The sequence below is a fragment of the Lutjanus erythropterus genome, chromosome 15, assembly GCF_056507025.1.
Source record: "Lutjanus erythropterus isolate fLutEry1 chromosome 15, fLutEry1.hap2, whole genome shotgun sequence".
Taxonomy (NCBI): Eukaryota; Metazoa; Chordata; class Actinopteri; order Lutjaniformes; family Lutjanidae; genus Lutjanus; species Lutjanus erythropterus.
The window spans coordinates 16,056,771-16,075,373 of NC_139331.1; positions in this window are offsets into that span (position 1 = coordinate 16,056,771).

Sequence of the window (18,603 nt, forward strand, 5' to 3'; positions counted from 1 at the left end):
TAACATCGAACCACTAGTCAACTAATGGCTTGAGCTAACAGGTCGACTTGGAAAACTGGGGATTGCTCTCCTGTTTACCATATTTATTTTCTTAGTTTTGCGTGTTAGCATGCTAACATTTATTAATTAGCACTACATTAAAAAGCACAGCAGAGGCTGATGGAAATGTCATTAGTTTTGCAGGTAGATCATAGACCAAAGTATTGGACACATTTAGATTTTTGCCCTGATGATGAAGTTGTGTTAAAGGTTAGGTGATCATTCAGTCATAGAAATCCTTTGTTGACTTTCACTCAAAACCACAAATGTCACCGTCATGGTGGCGCTTGAGAAAAGGTCCCCATAATCATTTGAATTCATAGTCTGGGTACCATGAGCATCTGTGCAAAACTGAATGCCAATCAAACCAGTAATTGTTGAGATATTTCAGTTTGAACCAAAGTGGTGGGTCAACTGACGGACTGCAACTACAGATGAACCATGTAACAGCCCTTTTAAAGTTTGTGATTTAAGTTTTTTAAAAAAGTTGGGACATAGTCTAAAATGATATGAATGTCTCTGGGCATAATTGCTATTATATAATCCTAAAACGCCAGTGCCAGACAGCATGCAAGGTCATCCTCAGTGATTCAACTGTGGCTCGGTGTTCCAGGCAAACGGCTCAGTGCCGCTCACCTCTTCATAAGAGCCCTCCCTTCATGCGGCAACATGTTGCTCTGCTCAGACCAGTCTGAACTGCCCCTCACTAGGACACAGCCGCTCCAGCATCAAACGATATTTTTAATCAAGTGGTCAAAAGCTATTGCACAAACATTCTAAAGTAGCTTAGGTCAACAGTGTCCCAGAGCCTGTTCTGTTAGCTGGAATGCTCCTGTACGCCGTGAACAGGCCTCTCTTTGTGCCTCAGTCCAGCAGCCTCACGCCACACCGCACCGCTCTGGAATCCTGTTTGTTTTCTTTCAAATTTCTCAACCTAGTTCACTCCGATGTGGAAGCGCAGTGTACCGTGCGCGTGCGTGTGTGTGTGTGCATGCTGTGTTTTAAGGTGTGCGCTAAGTGCGCATCTGTGTTTGTACTCATGCAACAGCAACAGTATGGCTCATTGAGCATGTGCTCATTTTAAGCTGGTGCCAAAGTTCACAAGCTTTAAAGTGGAACATACTGGAGGGTTAAAAAATTAAAAACTCTGAGCCTGTGTAAATCCAGCCAGCCTTGGTGTAGGTTGTTAACGTGAGGAGTAACAGATAGATGCCTATTGGAGGGAACTCTGCTTTCTGTAGCCAACAGGCCTGTTTTTTAATTCACATTCAATCCAATCAGTGCAGGGTTTGCTCTGGTATTTTAATGTGTGTCTGATTGAAATACCAGGAGGACTTGTACATGTTGAATTTCCTTTCGGCGACAAGACAAAACCTTGAACTTGAATCTGTTGTTTTGCATTTCTGGACTCTCCCGTGTTCGTTTCTAGTCAATCCACTTATCTAACCAGTAATCTGCAATTATCCACAATACAGAGGGCTTCTTAACGCCCTACGTGCTGACTGGACAAACACCTCAGGCTTTCCCTCTCATACTTTTTAGTTCCTCCTCCCCCCTTTCTCCTCATTTCTACTGTTGGCTGACCAAACCAGAGGAATTCATTATCCCGGAAACCTTTTGCAGAACGGAGTGAGCCAAGCAGGCCAAGGCTATTCTTTTTTCCTGACAATGAAACCATAGCATACAATCGGCCTATTATTACTGCTACTGATGACCACTGTTCTTCTGCCATATGATCTGTGACCCAGGCTACCTGGAAGGCTTGTTTTTACCCTGAACAGGTTCTGCCTGTGAAGAGAATGGATTTAATTTTGTTGGAAAGATTATGTTTTCATAGGAATTTTGGCATGGCAAAGGGATTAAATTATGTGAAAGTATTCCAGTCATCTCAACAACTGAGTGGTCAGTTCAATTTCAGTGAGGCAAACATTATGTCCAGGAATAAGAAATCTAGTTTCCCATGCATCCATCCACTATCTAACTAATGCTTTGCAGGGCTGTGGGGAGCTGGAGTCTACCCCAACTCACACTGAACAAGTGAACACCCTAAAAAAAAGTCTGTTACAAGCCTTGCACGTAGGGCTGTATATTTTTTTTATATTTATAGACAGACAACCATTCACACTCACCGTCACACCTACAGTATGGGCAATTCAGAGTTGCTAATTCAACTAACCTTCATGTTCTGGGACTGTGGGAGTAAACATGCAAAGACATAGGGTATGCGCCCCATAGAAAGTAGATATGATGACATATAAGCTATTGCAGAACAATTTCTGTTGGAGTTGTAAAACGACAGAGATTGTGTGATCAGCAAAAAACTTCAGACGGGAGCAGGTGGTCAAAAACAAATAAACTGTGGGCTTTGCACAGGATGAAAATTGAGCTTTCCATAGTTCTGCCTCTTGTAGAAGGCTGGTCAGTTTTCTCTGTTCCTGTTTCCTAGCTAGCTAGTGTTTTTCTAACGTTAGCTATCTTAAGATACAGCTATATATGTCACCTAGTAACATCTTTCAACCCTCTCTAAAATTTTCTTTTCAGCATAGATAATCCTAAAACATAGCATATCTACAAGAGTACAGGAAACAAGAAAGGAGAAAGTTGATAGCCGTTCCACCAAATACCACGCTTGCTCAACTGCAGGACTTAGGAAAGGTCAACTGTAGAGAGTAATTCCTTTATATTTGAGTCAGTGATCACACTGTATTGAAATAACTGTTGGTTTATTAAGAATAAACATCTTATGAATAGATCAGACATTAAGCAAGTCCTCTTATCTGACTGTGAACTCAACTGGAGCTCTGCATGTTTATTGGTGTTGCCATGCAAACACATGGTACAAGGTATGGTGGTGTGTAATGACCAAACAGCTCATCTCTGCACTAGCCTACGTTGTGCCCTTTTGATGCATTGTTATGCAATTCTTTTCCCAACCCACCTTAATTGTCTGCTCTAACCACACACTGATTCTCCATAGCATTGCCTATAATCACATCTGTTTAAAGTCTGTTTTAAAATGCTTTTATCTGACCTCTCATGTCCCCACCACTTTTCAACTCATAGTGATGCCCTTATCAGAGCTTAAAATAAAAGTTCAGAAAACATGGTGGATGATCTAATGCACACTGAGCACTCTTAATGTTCATGATGTTGTTATCTCACACTGTTTGTCTGAGCATCCATCTTTCACCTGTCCTTAAAACATTTCTCACTCTGATGTGTTTGACTTGCTTTCAAACCTTTTACTGCTCAATTTCCAGTAACCTGAGGAAATGCCTTTTCTGGGCTGTCCCACTAAATGCCACATATAGGCGGCCCCTTCTAATACTGCAGGGTAGGCTGCTCTGAAAAGCCCCTCCAAAATACTCTGCAGGGCGGTGTGTCCTGAATGTCCCGCACCTGCATAAACACACCGAGCCAGAGGAGCTGCCTGCCGCCCTGCCAGGCACGCTAAACCACATGTCCAAAAGGCAGGAGAATAACATACCTGGGAACTGTTACCGTGAGAAGCAGAGGTAACATAGAATACAGTTAACCACAAAAGGTTTCAGTCAAAAGGCATGGTGAGAAAGGTGCAACCTTCAGTTTATTCATGCTTAGTGAGAGTCAGAGTGCAAAGTAAGGTTTAATTTTGCAAGTGCACAGAAAACATACCTAACAAAATAAAGAATACGTCATATGTGTGATATGAAACAAAGACCTAGCAAAAGATCAGACACAAGGAGAAGAAAAAGAGAAACCAGATGGGTGGAGGAGTCAGAGTAGAGGAAAAAATGTCAAAATTGAAATCAGATTGGGTGAGAAAAACAATTTGGAAACTTCAGGGATAATTAAGTCAAATGAGCGCATAAAGGCTAAAAGGAAAAATGTGTTACGACCTGAGAGGGTGAGAAACAGGCCTCTGAGACAGGCTGCGTATTGACACACTGTGACAGAACACCTACCTGTCAGACGTGCCCCGTAAAGGTTCTCCTCAGTGGGACAAGGCCTCATATTCACACAGCATCACATGACACCTTGTAGTTACGTAACTGTCGCAACCTTCAATCATTGTACTGTAAGTGAGACCTCACAAGGGGCCCTGGTCATACATGCTGTACAGCTTTATAGCACGAGAGGCTCAGTTTTAGCTAGCAGGGCCTCCATATTTGATCCTGGCGGAGTCTTAAATGTAAAAAATGCAGCTTTTAAATCTTGTTTTCTCAGTTTTTAAATATGAGGAGTGAGTAATACATGTCTGGTGACCCCATCTGGGTTTGATATCTGAGGTTTCTTCCAATAACATTGATCTCAGAGACAGGAACAGAAATTCAAGCAAGCATTTAATGCTGTGACTCAATCTAGCAATGAAAATACTATGCATTCTGATAATAAGTGGTCACCATGTAGTCACATCTGTAGAATGCATTACATGAGTTGTGAAAAATCCTAGTTTGCTGCCACTGATTTGACAGATACCCGAGTGATAGTTCCGTCTTGCGTCATCGCTGCCTCCTCCTCCTCTGCTGCTGATGGATTTATACACTGAACAGGACTGGATACAGCTGGAAAAATAGCAACGGACTTACAGTCAATGATGCACGAGACATATCAGGGATAACATGCAGATGATAATACTTTTAACTGGATTATAATTCACAAATGTGACAAACTAATAATCCTTAAAGCAGATGTTACAGTAAAGTCTGTTGCGTGTTGAATTCTGGCCGCTGTCACTGGCTCACACAGACACATACTGAAGGGCAGGTTTTAGTTGAACTCAGTTCACACATCAATGTGATTTTGCACAGTTTTTTGAAAGCTGGCAACCTCTATGAAGTTAATTTATAGGAACTTAAAGGAATAATTCAACATTTTAGGACATATGCTGTATCATCTTATTTGAAGGGGTGTGCATAACACTGATATGACATGAAGTCATATGACATAGTCATGAACAGGAAGGGCTCTTAATGTTTATGGCTGCTGTCATTAAATGTTATGTGGTCAATTAGATAATTTTTAATGTAAAGTTTGTTATGATAACTTGACATTAACCAAGACAACATAACCTGTCAAGGTCTTTTTTCAGACAATTTGACATTAATCAAGCAAATAATGCCTTTGTTATGACAACCTGACATTAACCAAGACAACATACCCTCTCAGTGTCTTGTCATGAAAACCTAACATACACTGTCATAATCATGAGACCATTATAAGAATGACAAGAATATTTTCTTTGATAACAGTCATGAATATTTTATGTTTGTGGCAATGGTTATGATGGTGTGTGTCATGTCAGCCTTATGCATACTCCTTCAAATAAAGTGTAACAGAATACACTAACCCACTTTCTTGCTGAGAGTCGGATGAAAAGACAGTCCTGCTCTCATATCTGACTGCTTCATATGGAGCAAGAGTCTGGTTAGCTTAGCTTAGCATTAAGTCAGGAAACAATGGGAAACAGCTGCCTAGCTCTATCCAAAAGTAACAAAATCTACCTACCAGTGCGTCTAAAGGAAACTTGTTACATTGTTTTTAACATTTGTTTAATCGGTACAAAAAACAAAGGAGTAAAGGAAGAATAAAGGAGAGTTGGACTATTTCTTGCTAAGCTATGCTAACATCTCTGGACTGTAGATTCATATTTAGCATTCAAACTTAAGAATGGTATCAAGTCTTATGTATTCTTAGTTATGTTATACAACTTTTAAGGAAATAAACATAAAGGATTTTGTTTTTTAAACAGTTGACTTTGCTGAGATTGGCTGTTGACCATGTTGTTGGCTAGTATTTCCCAAATGGACAGCTCAGTTTACTCACCACTGCTTTATCACGACACTATTTTAAAACTTGTGTTTGTGCTCTGATTCACTGCTCAGAGTGGAAAACACATTTCTTCCTGTCTGTGCTGAGGTAGGAGAAACATGTGAAACGGGTTGTCTGCTGTCGCTTTGACAGCTACCTGCGTCATCACTTCCTCCTCACTTTGCTGAGGAATCCACCCTCCACGGGTCCAGCTGGGGAATATTCCACGTTGTTGTGAAGAGGATGATGGGAGCATAATATTTTCCACTGTCAGTTTGTGGTGGGCAGGTATGCTGCAAAGTAAAGAATTGTCCGTCAACCTATAGGGCACCGTGGGATTTTTTTTACTCAGGTGTGTGTGGATGTTGAGATATCGTACTGTACTCTGTCAATTTGTGTATTAATGCAGAACCTGAACTTAGTACCCATTTTTAATCTGTATCTTGTAACCAACGACAAATCTTCATTTTCCTGGAAACTTGATGTCATTCATGCCTCTATAGCATTTACAAAAATATTACACTTGAAAAACACTTTAAACATTTTGGCTGTATTTTGACTTCAAAATTTGGCCAATCAAAATCACATTACATACAATTACAACTGAGTGACTGACAACATGTGGTTTGATGACATGTAGCAGTCATTTTGTAAAATGCATTTTTTATGAAAACTGTCATTGGTGTTAACTTTCTTCCATAATAATGAAGAACAGTAAAATTAGTCCACACCCAAGAGTTCAGTTTTAAATTACATGTTTATACCTGATTGAAATAAATATAAAATAATCCCCTGATTCGTTGCATTATTATAATTATTGTTGTGTGACTATTCCATTGTCACTTTTGGTTGTATCGTGTCAAACTGTGCCGATAAAAATAAAAATTAAATAAATAAATAAATGAACAGAGTGCCCATTCATACCTGGGTACACACGGGCACATGGCAGCTATTCACACCCAAACCCTTTATTTTTGTTATAAAGGGTGAAAAAATCACCATTGATAAGAGCCTGTGGTGGATGAATGGGTTAACTGCAAGGCTTCTCTGTGGCAGAGCAGGGTTTGAGTCCTGTCCTAACATTTGACCACAGTGTGAAAATACATGTCAGTGGTATTTTGTTATTTACAGTTTTGTTCATCATTATTATTTTATTATTATCAGCTTTTAATCCAGGTTAGGTTTAGTTAGCAAAACTACTTGGTTAGTCTGGTTATGAAACAAAACTACTTTGTTAGATTTAGGTAACAAAACTACTTAGTTCTAATAGCATTGTTGGCTGTGGCGGACACGTGTGTGCTTGTCTTGGCCAGTCTAGTCTATATACACTCAGGTGTATGTAGTGACGTTAGCTATTCCAACCTGGGAGCAAATAGCCACACTGACCATTCAAACCTGGGTGCAAATAGCATCTGCCTTAAATAAATGCACAAAGAGATAAAAACTGTAAGCTGTAATTTATGTGTATTCATAAATTCAGTAACTTGTATTATAATGTGCTGTAAGTTTAAATGTTAGAAAAAGAAGTTAATTTTAAGTTTATTTTATTTTAATCTAGCCAAAAGTGGACATTCCTGTAGAATGACCTATTTGAATACATTAAAAATGCATTACTGCATCTCTCTTAGTTGCCATAAGCTTCAGAAAAAGCAGCAGCTACTCTACCGAGGACCCACAGAAAACATGATACTGTGGGAGCTACTTTTAGCAAAGGAGAGTGAAAACAGTGAGTAACAACAGGCCAGCTGTGACCTTCCAGCTGACAGACACACAGACGAGCACAGAGGGGTCAGATTGCCACCAGACAGACAGACAAACAGACATGGGGCGAGGGTGTAGGCTGCAGTCTGACCTTGCAGCTCGCAGACAGATGGGGAGAGGCCTTTTCGTTCCAGACGCACAGACAGACAGGGAGGGGTCCCGTTAGCCACTGTGCAGAAACTGCATATCTGGAAACAATTAGAGTAGATGGGAACCCTGGTCGGGCTGTTCCTATAAGGCACGGCACAGTTTTATCAACAGTTTATTGGGAACAGTTTGCCCTCCTAATGACTATTTGTTCACTGAAACCACCGGTCACAGAAAGCACAGTTCATTATTCCATCGACATCTCATGAAGCAGCAGCTGACGTCGTTGTTCTTCAATCCTTTATTGAGTTAAGAACACGTTTGTGTTTACACTGACAGCCTAGCAAAAGGGAAAGCCCTCGAAGAGTAATATTTTCACAGCCGTTTGTAAAGGAACAGTCGTCCTCACACCAGTCGTTCACCTCTTGTTCATTTCGATTAGTCATCGTAAAACGGCCTTCCCTTCTGCAGCGTTCAGCACTAACGACTCCATCAGAGGACTGATCTGTTGTTGACTTTGAATGTTCCTTCGTTTGCTGACACCACACAGACGCTGGTTTTCGTCGACCGGGTTTTCATCGGAAAAGCCAAAACTCCGTCAGTGATGAAAGGGACTCATTGCACACTTCTCTAATAAGACCGTTTGTGGCTTGAACATTGTTCTTTCAGATCGAACGTTTTTTCTGTGCACTGATGTTGGTGCCAGTATGGGAAGACAAATCTGTGCACTAGTTTTATGCTTAAACCATCACTGAAAATACTTTCAAGTTTATGGGTTTATGCCATTAGTCATACTTGCTGGTATGACTAATACTAACTGCTGGAGAGTCATGCAGTGTTACTACTATTTTTCATTACGTAAAGACAGTAGACAGTGTACAGACACACTTCTGAACAATTTCTTTCATTGAAAATCCATTAGTGTTGTGACCATTTGAAACAAAAGACAAAGGATCTATAATGAGATTTAAGTGTTATGGTTCTCCAAAGCTTCCTCTGATTTTATCCCTCAAATTCAGCACCTAACTTCAGTTTGTGTCAAGAAAACAGTCTTACCACAAGGTCTATCTTGTCTATGTTCTGAATCTGTCAATCATATTGCACGATCTTCATCAGTGTATGGTGTTTCCTCAGTTAAAGTTGCTGTAATCAATATTTCTACGTTAACAATGGCTCAGTTAACAAGGTTCATTGATAATCACCTAACTCTTCAGTATCTGTTGGCTCCACAAAGCTTCTCAACATTTTTCAGCTGTGTTTGGTACTCTGTCCCTCTATTACTGCTCTCATCAGCATCATTTTCAGCAATAAAGCCCTAATTGTGTGTTCAGTCCAAACATGAATCAGTTCTTTCTTGCAACACATTTACATACAAAGTTAATGCAAAGACTCACTGCACTGGGTTATGCAAATGTCATGAATTATGTGATGTAATTGACGCATTTGATCTGAACACACCATAATAAACCCACTGTAATCCACCTGCTCAACAGCAAACAGCAGGTAGACACAGTTAGCGACTATCTGGTGAACATATCAGAACATGTAGCAGGTACAGAGACACATATTTCCTTCTGGAGACCAAAACAGAGCTAGGAGAGTGAATATTGAACTTAAACTCATCAGACGACCAGAATGAATGCTAATGTTGCTGTTGACCGTTTGTTGATAAATTTGCTATATCAACTTACAAAGTCTCTCAATCAGTTACCAATTAGACCTTGAGGTGAAATTGTTTCCAAGGTCAAGAATGAACTTTGAACTGCATATTTATCCATTAGGATGATAGGAAATCATCCTACAAACACACGTAAAGATTTCCATTTATTTAGCCATTGCTGCAATTTTTGAGGTCTTTTGCCCTCTAAATCAATAAAGGTCTGTGAGAGGGTGTGGGTATCCTCATATATGGGGTAAATAAACAGTTTGTAATTAATTGGTGTTTGATTGAGGTACAGTAAATTGAGTTTTGGATTATTGGCAAGGATCTGCTAAATAATCAGAAACTAGTCAACAAGCTCTGTCCCAGCTCTGTTTCTGACAGTAAACAAACTGTAAATGCAGCCACGAAGCTTTAAACAAAACTGTATGAGAGCACAGTTCTCCTGCTGACAGCCAGTAAATAACCATCCAGTAAAACAGACAGTAAACACACACACTTTCAAGACCAGCTTGACATCTCAGGCAAACTCAGGATGAATTAAATGAAAGCCTTTAAAGAGTCTAATGATAGAAAAACAGTGTGAGTTTATTTGATGCTGAGGAATGCTAAGGTGAAGTCTTGACCTGGATCGCTGCACATCACGGATTCAAACACCTGTCTGGGAAGCAGAAACCCACAAAGCAAAATGTCCGTTTTTTTTCTCTGCTTGAAGTAACATTTACCTTGGCAGTGAATGAGACAAAGCAGCACCGTGTGATTAAAGCCGATGTTTTTATTCAAGGCTTTTACAGGAAGCTAATTAGCCAAGGTATGCAGTCGTGTGCCAAGCTAATAGAGGGAAGCTGACATTCCTGCAGGGAAGCAGAGGCCTCAGAGAGCTACAGAATATGTATTTACATTTACAGCCTGCTCTGTGTGAGCAACAAGACTTTCAATTCAAACAGTTCACAACACAGATTTTTTTTTTTCCTTATTCAAATATTGAAAAAAGTTAGGATGTGGTCAGACTGAGTGAACCACAAGGTGAGTAAATCTGAGAACACTGACAACCTGCTGAAGTTATTTGTCCTGTTGTAGCTGGATGATAAAACTCATTTTGAAATTAAATTCTGGTGCTTCAGAGACTCACTTCTACAGATACGTCCACTTCAAACATGAAAGCTCTATTTGGCAAAACAGTATATCCCACGTGATTCCACTGAGACCGTTATAGAAGAAAAGCATAAAAGCAGTGGTTTGCAATTGTTTTCAAAAATGTGTCTCTTAAAAGTCCATTAGTGTATAAAGTGAATTGTTGCACTATTGTTAAATTAGAATGCCCCGTCTTGTATCTACAGAGGGAGTGGGTCCTGCAGGAACATGGTGGTGCAAACATGGCGGACTAGATAAGTTCGATATGAAACGTGCCCTGAGATAACTTTTTTGATGATGACTTGGCGTAATGCAAAAACATCTTCCATCATATAATTTTTTTATTTCTGTTTGTGTATAGATTAAAAAAAATATTAGGGCATTTTAGGGTTGTTAGTAGGTGTATTTTTTTAATCTTTAGCCAGAGCTAGACAAGCTGTTTCCCTTTACTTTCTTTTTTTATGCCATGCAAGGCCACACAGTGTGACCTAATATATTAATAAAAGTTATTAGCATTAACCCTGATAATAAGTCAGGTCAGGCAATATTTTAGTGGTTTTAGTGAATGCACTGATGCAGCAACAAGTCTTGAGCAAAATGTCATAGCAACATGACGCAATTCTCAACCAGCCCATCACCAGATGCTGCAACAAGTACAACAACAATCTTTACCCTTTGTAGCATATTGTTTTCACATTAAGACTGTAAAAAGGTCATGAACACTCTGAAGTCAGAAGACTTCCCAACTTGTAAAATGGGACCATCCGAGGAGCATGTGAATGAAGCATTAATCATTCTCAGTGTGCTCCAGTTAAATGCATCCATTGTAGTTGTAACACTGTGTGTGGCAGGATCCAGGCTATATATAGACCAGCACCTGCAAAGGTCAGACCATCTTCAGGGTCATCGGGGCCTCCAGAGGTCACTGTTTATTGGCAATGGCTTCATGATGATAGAGAGCTGGACTGAAGTCAGGCTGCTCCAAGACTTTGCCTGCTTTCATCTGACCATCATGGTTCAATATGACATCCGGAGGAGGAAGCAGCCAGTGAGAACTAAGCGTGTAAAACATAAGGTCTAAGATTAGAAACGCTCTCGGCCTCCAGCTGGCCGGTCACCGAAACAGAGCAGAGGCCATCCTGGACCCACATGGAGATATGTTTAAGAAGAGACCACCTGACTTCCAGATCCATGTGTGTGGCACTGAATCTACAGCTGAGATGAGCTCCTGCTGTTTGTTGAAAGAGTTACAGCTCAAATTCTCATCAGTGTCTCCAGTCTAAACACTTTCCAGGACACAGATTTTAAACACCCTCTCTGCCTTTAACAATTCGGAAACACGTCACCTCCTCTTTGTTACATCTGTGCTAATATGACTCACTGGAATAGGCCACCTATAATCCTCATCACTATGGGAAATAACATTAATGTCCAAACTAGCAAACTACACACTGAATATAAAACAGTTGCTAGAGATGGGTGGATGATTTTTGCATATTTGCACAAGCTACTCATTTGTTATTGATTCTCTTATCACTTTTAAATGTTATCAGTATATTTGTATAATGTTTGTGCCAATAAACAGGCATAAACCAGACATGAGAACTTCTTCAACTTTTTCTGCAGTGTTTTCATTGGAAAGCAGTACATTTACTGCCACTAGACAACTTCACATCTAAACTTTAATCCCTCTGCTGTGATTGCCAACAACTGTCTGCTCCAAGTGCAGCCACAGATACTGTCTTTTTTCTTTCCTCTCCACCACAATCATATGCATCATGTTGATGGAGAAATAGATCAAGAATACTGCACACTGCACAGAAAGGTTGGTTTCTCATTTGCTGCTGGATGCTTTGACATACACAGACAAATGGAGCCTGTAAAGACAGATTGCGCTGTCGTGATGTGAGCATGATGAAGGGATGCTGGACAAGGTGTTAGCCACTTTAATGCCATGGGGCTCACCTCGCATTGTGCTTATGTTCTATCAGTACAACACTCTTTTGCAGAACACCATTGCTGTATCCTTTGCTTCGTGCTGGCTAAGATGACTGTTTTTCTCCCTATAGCAGAATAACAATGTGTGGAGCCAGACCCTTCTCTAGGTCTGACACAGCACTGTCTGGCTATGCGAGACTATATCTGTACAAATGTTCCCAGGCACTCAGTCCAGCACTAGTTTCCACCTGTGAGCTCCAGCCAGGCAGAAATGCTTTGTCCAAGGCACATGAAAGCAATATCTTCTCCCTTGTTAACAGACTGGCAAATGCATTCCCCTGGATGACCCTAACTAAATGATTTATGAGAAAATTTGACCAAAAAATTTTATCCACCTTCCAACTATGCCCCTCTGGCATCAAATGGTCAATATATTATACCTCGGCCCATTACCCAAAGTAATCCTAAACCCAGCTATTTTGTGCGGGCGGTTGCCTGAAAAAGATTGGGTCTCATGCATGTTTCCAGTCTGAACATTTTCCACCACTCTGGGCTTTAAATAGACACACTTTCCAGCTTGACAGTTCATCTGCCCACCAACCCCATTGTTAAATCTCAACAAATCATCCCAGGCTCCGAATCCATTATTGGTTTCCACTGCTTGTCTCTTCAGAGGCAGCAGACATCAAAAAGTTTCCATCAGTTTCCAAGTCTTTCATCTCCCAGTAACTGACCTGTCCCGTCTCCATTGTTAAATGTCAACATGCCATCCCATCCATTTAAGTTTCTCCATGAGTGTTTTTGCAGACAGGCACCAGATTGTGAAAGACAGCAGCAATCTACTTTCCCAGCGTGTCTTTATTACCCTGTTTACTTAGCTGATGAAACACATATTGCAGATGACACAGTAATGTAATGTTATGCACTTATTCTACTGTCTTGGCAGTGTTTTCCCCTTGATTTGCATTCCTTATTTGTAGCTGTGTCCAATGTTGACACAAAACTATGTGCCTATTTTTCCACTGCGCTCGTTGGAAGTCAACTAAAATGCCTAAAATGTCAATAAATTACTGAACAACAGCACTTTCTCTCCTGTTTGCAACCATGTTGTTTTCCACTTTTCCACCCTCACGGTGTCTCTGCAGGCAGCCAAGGAGTTCAAAGAGGCAGAAATATGCAGGCAGGAAAATCATTTTGAGATCTTGGTTTCATGTTCAGTTTACACAGTGGTATATGATGGTTGGTTTGAAGGCTAAAGCCAGGGAACATTCCTCAAATAGCCTGCCAGCTACCACTAATGGAATTTAGTTAAATGGACAGCCGAGTGCAGATAACACATACCAAACCTTCAAATATGGACCTGGTTTGAGAAAGAACATTCTGGGGTTGTCTTCATATACATATACATACATACAGGGTACATATGCATATACAAATACTTGCCAGTTCAAACCACAGCCTCTAAAATTATCCTTAATTTAAATGAACAAAAACAGAATATTTTTATGACTATTACAAGCAGAACGGTTGTATTAGACCTTGTTTACCTAATAAACTAAATGTACGTATAGACTATTTTAGTGCTGACGCCATGTTTACATCACACTGTTAGCTGGAGGCAAAAAACAAAGGAAAAACATGGCAAAAGTGAATCACCTCAGAGTAGTACATCACATAACCAAGCAAAAATGTCATTTTAATGCATTGTTGTGTGCCAGAATCAAATTATTAGTGGCTCAAAGTGGCTATTTTCCTTATTAAGCAGAAAAATACAGCTGATTGCTGTCTGAATTCAAGTTTTTCTCTTTTACCAAACTAAGACGAGCTTTAATTGCCTCATTAGCTCAGTAAAACACACTTCATTTAAACTGAACAGACTGAAACAAAATAAAACTCTCCAAAACCATCTTGGTCAGTCTTTCCACTGTTAGAACAATCAGAAACTCTGGTTTGGTCAAAATAAAACCTTAATTTACTGCATCAGATGTGAAAGTAGTCTGGCTCCACAGGATGTTTTCCTCTTACTCGTTCTTCGGCCCAGTGGGTGCTAAGTGCGTAGTGGCGCCTGTCACCCATGTAGACCATTAAATTAGCGAATTAATTGCCAAAAATCACTCAAAAAAACAAAAAAAACAAAAAACAAACACCTATGGACTCAGTTGCAGATAGCCAATATATTTGTCCAGTCCCCAAATCTGATGGCAACCATAGAAAGATCTTCCATCCATTGAGTGAGTGTGTGTGGGTTGACCGCTCTGCTCCCAGTGGTTAATGTTAACAAGTAACACTCCTGGAAGGTGAGGGACCCTACATTCAGAAGTGCCTGCATTTTCTTCAGCCATTGTTAAAGCTCCTACAAGGAACTTTCATATTTTGTTGATTTCGGAGGCCCTTGTGGACAGTCGTAGTGTTTCCACCACCATAATCATAAAATATACTGTTTAAATCTAAAAAAAATGTCCTCCTGCTTCCTTTCAACTGTAACTTTGACCTGTGAAATGTTTCATCTGATTTCATCAACAATCCGACCTAGTGGCAGGCATTAAGAACAACTATGTAGAAATAGCAAATCTTCTCGCAGATGGTCTCGTTAACTTATGTAGGTCATATAGAGACATCAGTAATAAACTGAGACTCCGCCCAAAAAAGCGTCATCATATTTACCAGTAGAAAAGGGATTTATAAAGTCCACCAAATACAGCAGCATGGTTTGGAATTAGATAAATCTGTCCACTAAACCTCACAAATTTATTTCAAACTGGCATAAAATGCAAGGTACACAAAAGCAAATTAAAAACAGATTATTTTAGAAACATGTGATAAAAATGTTCACTGTGAAATTAAAGTCTATATCTGGGCCGGCGTGGAACAAAAATGTTACCTCAGTACAGAGAGAATGCTGTGCCTGACTGGCCTTTTTCATACTTTTGATGTTTATCTTCCTATTTAGCTTTAAAAGTGCTGGGAAGGTATGACTGCATGGGTATGACTATGTGTCAGCCGTACTGAATACAAGCAGTGTGTGGGAACCATGGAAACAGCGAAGGATGCCCCACAGGACACACAGACCTCCTCTGTGACATCAGCATGGGGTATGACATCATCAACCGTGGTGTGCTGCTGGAAAGGCACACACATGAGGTGTTGATGAAAACTGGGAATAATATCCACTTTCCACGCCTGAGGGAGAGACTAAACCAGGACAGTGTCGTCACCAGCGAGCCTGATGTGGGCATATAAAAATGCAGCCTGGACAGACGTGGAGCCTGTCATCTCCACACATCCTAAAGCTGGAAACTTCCCAGCTGACACAGTTATGCAGCCCCGTGATGTCACACAGTAGCTATGAAACAAGCAGCGAGCTAATGAGTCTATAAGTAGCAGGAAGCAATGTGTGTAAATCCAGACTAGGGCAGAAGGCAGGCCTTGACCTGGAATAACTATACGAGTCACATGACCTGAAAATCAGTATGACTTCATAGATATATTAGGAACATCACTCCATCAGTTCATTCTCTTGGAAAGTGGAGGAGCTGAGGGTACATTTTCATTTGGAAGAAATATAAACTGTGAAACAATACATGATGTTATCATTGTTAATAATACTGGTGTCACTGATTCCACTGCTCAGTGTTACTATAAACAGGATGTCAACTCTCTGCCTTGTTACTGCAATGTTGGCATGCCAGACACTAGTTATTACAATCTAATAATAAAACGTCTAAGTTTATCTACATTTATACTTTTACATTGCTGATAAAAGTTTTCTGGACTAACAATAGTACTGCAAATCAATTTTAAGTGCATGTTCAGCATCCAGGAGTGTCTTTTATTTTTGATTTCCTCTAGAAACATCGTATTGAAAATTGTAATTGTAAAGGGTGAGATTATTAACAGTGAATGTGCTTACCTGTGCACAAGTATCCTGGTTATGAGGCTTGTCCTGGTTTTGATCATGTTTGGGATACATGGCGTTTATATGGAACATGAGATCTGATCTGATCCTACTTTATATATAACAGGCTCATTCTAAGGTAATGAAAACATAACAATTCATATTTTCAGGTGACTATACATTGATTAAAACATACTTAAGAACATTATAGTCTATTTCTGCTATATTCTACCAATAAATCCTCCTAAATCTGACACACTGGGCCTTTAAGCAGATTTGAAGACAGACAGCTTGCACACAGGTATGTTTAACAACACTGATGCCAACAAGAACAAAGCTGAACAGACTCCCTGACATTGTATCACCACCATCACAGTTCCATTACTGATTTCAACCCACAGCTTCTCTCTTAGACAAATAGCTTGCTCTATACTTAGCCTTGACATATCTGGCCCTACCACACACAGAGCCATATGTTTCCTTTGGCTGCCACAGTCGGCCCATCCACACATCCAGATCTGCAGAACAGCGAGCACGTGGCCAGTCTGCCTGCTGATATTCAGGACAGGAAACCCTGAGAACATTCAGTCAGACAGCAAAACAAACCAGCAGCATAACAACATCCAGAAACATACCGGGGGCCATATTAGAGATACTTACTTGCAGATCCTGTCTTAACTGTTTGGTAACCATGGCAATTAGGGTTAGGATCTGATTTAGGAAAAGAGCCATCACAGTTCTTAAGTCAATGTTCCTATTACTAACTGAAGATAGGAAAAGTGTATGACACAAGCATCCTAACTTCCTCAAATCTTAAATGAACTCTCCAACCTTTAGGATAACAATTAAACTTTCCTTATTTTCACTTTATTTTCAAAGGACATTCCTTACAATCATTCAAAGAAATTGCCTGTGATGTAAGATTGATTGACTTAATAAACAACCGGACAGAAGCTGCATTACTCTGCACGTACGATAAAAATGCCAGCCAAGTTTGAAGGTTGTTTTGCAGCGTGGCCGGAGTACGTTCCTCCATCAAGCTGTTTCCTCTAGATATCATGGGGTTGACGTTTGGGCCCTGAGGCTGTAACGACTGACTGACAACACACACACACACACACACACACACACACACACACACACACACACACACACTTTCTCAGGTCTGTTTTGAGAGACAGACACACACTTTCACTCGCGGCTGTGTTTTTCCTCTCTAACAGGAGTCCCTACTGTACTGAGCCAGCATAGAGAAAGAACATATCCATATTAGGAAAAGAGCAGTCGTCCATATATGGGGACGCTTCCTCTGTAGTAACAGCCCTGTCTGCTGGCTTCTCCTTCACATTCCTTCAGCTCCAGGTTTCTCTGGGAGCTTTTCATTTCCGATTCGCTGGCTGGAGAAGGAGCAGGGCCGCCTTTCATAAGAGTCTAGCCTGGTGTGTGATCCCCTTTTTCAAAAAAATACACAAACCTCCGTCTAGCCTCTTTCCTGCAATCCTCCACTCTGGGGTTTGATGTAGTAAAATAAGCCTGGCCAGGGACAGGGCACACCTGGCCTTTTTAAGTCCATCATAGACTAAACCTCATTAGGCAGGTGAGAAGCCAGAGAACATGTAGCCTTTGTTCCCGTAAATATCTGCTCCTCATGCCTTCATGGGCCAGGGTGGGCCGCACTTTTCACTGAAGTCGACTCAGGGGTTTTAATCACGATTTGTCCTGACTAAGACCCGGTGGAGTCAAAACCTCCTGTCAAAATAAAATCCCCCCAGCTTTTGTTTTCAACAAAATCTGCTAAAAAATGTCACGTTTTCAGGAGGTAAGAAAAGCAGCCTAATGCTCAAATCAACAAACATCCATTTCGGGAAGTGCCATTAACTGAGAACATTAGTCTTTGTCCCCTTAATACCTGTCCTGCATACCTTGGCAGGCCAGCACATTCAGCTCAGGTAACTCTACCTCAGCTAAGGTGACTAAACTGGGGTGCCATGTGACTTTGATCATTTATTTGCATCACAAAGGAAGTGGGTATTAACCACAGATTAGTGGCTTGCTTTATTGTGATCATAAAAGTCAGATTGGTCAGTCCTAGTCTGCAGTGGTGGAAAGTAACAAGTACATTTACTCAAGTATATTACTTAGGCACAATTTTTAGGTACTTTACTTGAGTGTTTTCAATATATGCCACTTATAAGCCTATAAAATACTCAATTATAACATACTGAGGTGTTTTTTCTGCAACTAACGGATAAATGAAGACTTGGTCAGCTGAGACTCTTCTCAAAGAGTAAGAGTTTGG